This window comes from Carlito syrichta, unplaced genomic scaffold (assembly GCF_000164805.1).
Source record: "Carlito syrichta isolate Samal-C Ts95f unplaced genomic scaffold, Tarsius_syrichta-2.0.1 Scaffold80809, whole genome shotgun sequence".
Lineage (NCBI taxonomy): Eukaryota > Metazoa > Chordata > Mammalia > Primates > Tarsiidae > Carlito > Carlito syrichta.
Window position 1 is genome coordinate 14,014 of NW_007024905.1, and position 6,536 is coordinate 20,549.

The following is a 6,536-nucleotide window of genomic DNA, read 5'->3' on the forward strand; positions in this document are numbered from 1 at the left end:
CCACTCACCTCAGCCTCCCAAAGGCACGGGATTACAGGCTGAGCCACCGAGCCCGGATTGAAATTCTTATTGTATTACCTTTTCCAAGGAAGAAAGCTGAAGCTTGGATATGAGTGAACAAGTAACTCTGCCTGAAATGACCAAAGACTGGACCAAGGTGCATGTGAAAAAATGAGCAATCGAAGACCTTAAGACTGATGAGAAATATGGACAGATTCTACTAAAGGAAGAAGTGACAGGATTTGTCCTGCAGGAATTTACTGAAAAGGACCTTATAGAAATGGGGTTAGCATGGGGTCCAGCACTTTTGATAAAATGTATGCATAACAAATTAAATAATAATTCCCCTGAAAGTGACAGACAGGATTCTGGACAATTAGATCATAAAAAACCCTCCCAAAAGAAACACCCCAAAAAGCCAAAACAGACTCAAAAGGAAGAGGAAAATTCAGTGTCATCCAATATTGATGATTATCTCAGAGGGATCAGAGATGACAGAGAACAAGAGCCAGTGCTTTTGAAAGAAAATGCAGTACCTGAAACAGCAAACCCTAAAGACAAGAAAAAGAACAAGCCAAACACAGGACAGCCAACTTGTATGCTGTATCCTTTTGATCAGCTCCACAATAGCCATCGTTACATAGAACATTGTATTCTGCAGTCTGAAACAGGGACACTCAATATCATTGACCCAATACATGAGTTCAAATCACTCACAAATACAGACACAGTCACCGAAGAGGACATTATGATGAAATTCAGCAATGAGGTCTTCTGATTTGCATCAGTATGTATGAATTCATGCACCAATGGTACCATCCATTTTGGGGTCAAGGACAAACCACACAGAGTGATTGTTGGTGTGAAAGTCACCAGTAGGAATGCCTTCATCGATCACTTAAATCACATGATCAAAAAGTATTTTGAAGAATGTGAGATCAACGAAGCCAAGAAGTGTATCTGGGAACCAAGGTTTGTGGAAGTCCTACTGCAGAACAACACACCATCTGACAGATTTGTCATTAAAGTAGATATTGTTCCCAAACATTCTGTGTGTAAAAATAAGTATTTCTACATTCAGATGCAAAGTTGTGCAAATAAAGTATGGAAACAAAACCAAGATAATTCGCTGTTTGTAAAAGAAGGGCCTAGCTCTAAGGATATCCTGGCCAATGTCAAGCAATAGGATGTGGATTTTAAGGCATTTTTACAAAGCTTGAAGTCATTGGCAGCATCTAGAAAAGAGACTGAGGAAGAATATGGGTTGAAGACAATGAGGAAGGAGAGCGAAAGCCTAAAGCTGATTAAATTTTTCATAGGAACCTGAGACTCCCTGGATAATTTGTACTACGATTGGTACATTCTTGTAACAAATAAATGCCATCCAAACCAGATCCAACATTTAGATTTCTAAAGGAAATTAAATGGTGTGTGGTGTTGGAGTTTGATCCTGAATCAGGGGTCAATGGAGTGGTCAAAGCTTATAGAGAGAGCCGAGTGGCAAACCTTCACTTTCCAAGTCAGTGTGTAGAGAAGACAGCCAACCTGAGGGAGAAGATCTCTGCTCTGAATATCGATGAGCAGCCCAGCTGGGTGCTCTGCAATGGCAGGTCAGACCTGAAAAAATGACACATATAGACCTCTGGACTCACATTTATGGCAGAGAGAAAGAGCTTCTGAAGTCAGGAAGCTGATCTCATTCCTCACAGATGAAAACTTCATGACAAGAGGGAAATTTCTGGTCCTGTTTCTATTACTCTCTTCAGTGGAAAGCCCAGGAGATCCACTCACTGAAACTTTCTGGGCTTTCTATCAAGCTCTCAAGGGGATGGAAAATATGTTGTGCATCTGTGTAAGCTCACAGATTCATCAGCGCTGGAAAGATCTGCTACAAACAAGATTCAGGATGGAAGACGAATTAGCAAACCACAAAATGTCCACTTTAAATGTAGAACAGGTAAACAGCACCATCCTTAAGCTAAAATCGGTAACTCAGTCATCAAGAAGGCTTTTGCTCTCCCGGGGATCTTTTTCAGTTATCCTAGAGAAAAAGAAAGAGTACATCTTGACTGCACTAGAAATTCTCTGAAAACAAGTGTAGAGACACAGACATAGAGAAAGATAGATCCAAGTTCTTATAATTTAAGAAGTCCAAAGAAGAACACTTCTATCGAGGTGGCAAAGTCTCCTGGTGGAACTTCTGTTTTTCCTCTGAGAACATTCTTCAGCTGTTGTGAAAAGGGACAGTTATGAAAAGCTCAGAGATTTAATACACTGCTGGGCAGAGTCTCCCAAACTGATATTTGCAAAAATTATCAATCTTTACTATCATCCGGGCTGTGGGGGTACCATGCTGGCTATGCATGTTCTCTGGAACCTAAAGAGGAATTTCAAATGTGCCGTGATAAAAAACAAAGCAACTGATTTTGCAGAAATTGGAGAACAAGTGACCAGTCTGATCACCTATAAGACAAACAGCTCTTAGGATTACATTCCTGTGCTTCTGCTTGTGGATGATTTTGAAGAACAAGAAAACATCTATGTCCTGCAAAATGTCATCCACTCCATTTTAACAGATAAGGACTTGCGATATGTAAATATACTGGTAATCATCTTAAACTGCATGAGATCCCAGAATCTGGATGAATGTGTGAAATTAGCAGACAGTATTGCCCTGAAATATCAACTTTCTGCCAAGGAACAAAGAGCTTTTGAGGCCAAACTGGAGGAGATTGAAAAGCAGCACATGAAATGTGAAAACTTTTATTCCTTCATGATCATGAAGAGCAATTTTGATGAAACATATATAGAAAACATAGTCAGGAACATCCTCAAGGGACAGGATGCTGGCAGCAAGGAAGCTAAGCTCATCTCTTTCCTGGCTTTGCTCAACTTCTACATGACTGACTCTACAATGTCCATGTTGCAGTATAAACTCTTTTTTGGGCATCATCTACACTAGTACACCCTGGAACCAGAAAGCCTGGAAAATAAGATGGGAACCTACTCTTTGCTTCTGATAAACACGGAAGTCGTGGAGTATGGGAGGTACACAGGTGTGTGCATAATCCACCCCCTGATCACCATGTGCTGCCTGAAAGAACTGGAGATGAGCTACCACCTGGACAGATGCCAGATCGCACTGAGGATACTGAAGGAGAATTTATTCTATGATTCTGGAATAGGAAGAGAAAAATTTCAACATGACGTTCAAACCCTTCTGCTTACAAGACAGTGCAAGGATGAAACAGACACCTTGTTTTCCCCATTGATGGAAGCTTTAACAAATAAAGATATTGAAAAGGTCTTGACCGCAGGAAGTACTCCATTTCCACCAAATGCATTCATCTGCCAAGCCTTAGCAAGACATTTCTACATTAAAGAGAAGGACTTTAACACTGCACTGGACTGGGCACAGCAGGCCCAAAAGAGAGCCCCCCAAAATTCGTATATCTCAGACACACTCGAGCAAGTCTACAAAAATGAAATCAAATGTGCCTGGATGAAAACAGAAACTGCAGGAGCATCACTGTGAACGACCTAACACATTTCCTAGAGGTTGTTCAAAAGGCCTCCAGAGCATTCAAGGGATACCAAAAGCAAACGAACAGTAAAGACTATGAGACCGAGGCCTGGTCACCACAGAAGTTCTAGAGGAGATATGACATGTACAACATATCTTGCTTCTTGAGTGAGATAGAAGTCGATTTTTACACTATCCAGATTCTGCAGCTCACTACCTTCTTCCACAAAGAAAATGAATCATTCAAAAAACTGATGGTACAGTTTTTGTCAGGGAAGGGCACCATTCCTCTCAATCCAAAAACTGAATATTACTTGGCTCTCAGCAAGTTCACATCCCATATAAAAAATTTGCAGTCAGATTTGAAAAGGTGCTTTGATTTTTTGTTGATTATTTGTTTCTTCTGAAAACGAGGAATGCCCCAAAAGAAATTGTGGAAGTCACGTTAAGCAAGAAAGTCAGCCGTTATTTCAGGAAGTACACAGAACTTTTCTGCCATTTGGATCTGGGTCTATTACAAAATAAAGGGAGTCAACTACTCCAGGAGGAGAACTGCAGGAAAAAACTAGAAGCCCTGAGAGCAGATAGGTTTTCTGGACTCCTAGAATATCTTAACCCAAACCACACAGATGCTGCGACCACCATGGAAAGTATAGTGAATGAATACAGCTTCCTTCTGCGACAAAACCCAAAAAAATGCCTAATTAACGAGAAGCAAAACTTCATCTTGGCCAACATTATTCTCTGTTGTCTAAAACCCAACTTCAAATTCATTCAACCACTCAACATGCTAAAAAAAGCAGCTTTGAGAAGTCTTGCAGCTCGTAGAACCAAGTCATCAACACTCAGACTCTTATTTCTTGGCCTGCCTCCTGTTCTGGCCAGAAAATCAAGAGCTAGATCAAGACTCTAAGCTAATGGAGAGGTATGTCTCCTCCTTGAATCAGTCCTTCCTGGGACAGTACAAGCGCATGTGCCGGTCCAAACAGGCAAGCATGCTTTTCTACCTGGGCGTGAGGAAGGGTCTCCACGGGCTTGTTCACAAGGCTGATATAGAGTGGTACTTCAGCAAAGTCCAAAACACAAACTCCCTCTGGCAGACTGGGGATGTGTGGGAAAAGAAGGAAGTCAAGGACCTCTTCATCATCTGGTTGGCCAGGTGGGATGCAAAGTCATCTCCGTAGAATACGGAACAGAGGAGAAGATAAAAATATCAGTGATATCTATTTACTCAGGTCCACTCAGGAGTGGCAGGAACATAGAGAGGGTATCTTTCTACCTGGGATTTTCCTTCAAAGGCTCTCTGGCATACGATATAGAAGTGCTTTAAGGAGATGCATTACTCATGGTTCAAATATGTAGGCTTGTGTCTCTCCACGATTATATGATTTTATTCCCTGTCTCCATCCCCATGGTTTTTCGATGACATTGTTGACCTCTAATCTTGGCTCTTGCTTTTGCCTCTCTGAATGAATTGTGAGCCTTTTTAGGACATGAAACATGCAACACACACAGCTTGACACACAGTACAATCAAACATTGAATGTTTTAAATACATGAATTTAATTAAGAAGTTTCCATTGGTATTCACTGGTCACCCCATAGCTGGCAGGTCAATAAAATCTTTTAAACTCAATCCTCTTTATGAATTTTCTGAATTATTTTTTTCACTGAAAAGGCAGAGATTTAAATATGATAAATGTGAAATAGAAAGCACCTCCTTAGCTTATTCAACTTAAAGCCACAGATCCACACCAGAGTTCCACTTGCCTCATCTCGACATAAATAACATCTCATGTGAAAGGTAAATATTCTGTTCATCATCCTCCATGTAGCTGCCAACGCACACATACACATCCATGCATGCACACACATGAGCACATATGCACACATGCATGCACATATACACACATGCACGCACACACGCAATTCCTTGTACTCCTTGCTCTTCCAACTCATGGCCTCAGGCCCGGAGAGAACAAGGAACAGCAGCCACAAACCCACCTCCTCCCTTCTTTCCTGTGTGGGTGATCCTGTTCCTTGGGCCATTCCCAACTCCTGCCCATCTCCACCTGTTCCTCAGATCCCGGCTCCCTGGCTCTCTTTTTCCACTTGCCACCCTGGTTGTTCTCTCTACCCCTCAGTCTCTGCTGTGCACATGCGCATCCTCATCAAGATTCCCTTCTCATCCACCTTCTCCCTGTGGAAATCCTGATATGTCCTTCACAACTCAGTTCAAGTGCCACCTCTGCCAGGAAGTCTTCCCTGACCACCATCCTCCCTGACTGACAAGATGACTTTCTCATGGCAATACATGCTCTCATTTTCCAGAGCCAAGAACCTTCCCAGAAACTAATTCCCAGACTTATCCCAGCCAGGACAGTCTGGAGCTGACCCGCAAGCCCTCCAAAACCATGAAGTGACGCAGGCAGACATAGATTAAGCTGAATATTGAAATAACATACATTTATTCATCCGCATCTTTGTATCCCCTATAATTACTTAGTTGCTGCAGACTTCAAGCCTAATTCTCTTGCCATCAGGAAGTCTGTGCTATATCAGGGTCCTTTTACCCGTATTTCTGTGAAGCTGGGGAATGTTCACGTGGCCCAGAGCACACCCCTGTTTCGGAAGGGCAAGCCTGCCACTGAACCCGTGGGAGACAGCTCCTCTCTGAGTCACTTGTCCACATGGCAGCAGGCTCTCCTGTGAGGCTTCTTCCCCAGCTGCCAGAGTCTCCTTAATTCTTCACAGCTCAGCTAAGATTGAGCAACAGCATTTAGCAAGACATAACCAAAAGCTCAGCACAGAGAAAAAACTTGTAATAAAATAAAAGGAGGAAAAACTTAAGTGATCCTGGTAGCTATCACTATCCTTAGCATTCACAGACCTAGCCCCGCCACCAAGTTTCTTAGAGGGTGGCCTCTCTCCCTAGCCCCTGCTTCAGCAGCCATGCTGTTAAGTGGTCCTTGCTCAATTGTTCCAGATGAAACAACCTCTGAACACAAACCTT

At 42.4% G+C, this 6,536-nt stretch overlaps 1 pseudogene; it reads left to right on the forward strand.

The window, feature by feature from the left end:
• Nucleotides 1-109: 109 nt before the first annotated feature.
• On the forward strand, nt 110-4,853 carry LOC103257569 (annotated as a pseudogene).
• The last annotated feature ends 1,683 nt before the right edge of the window (nt 4,854-6,536 follow it).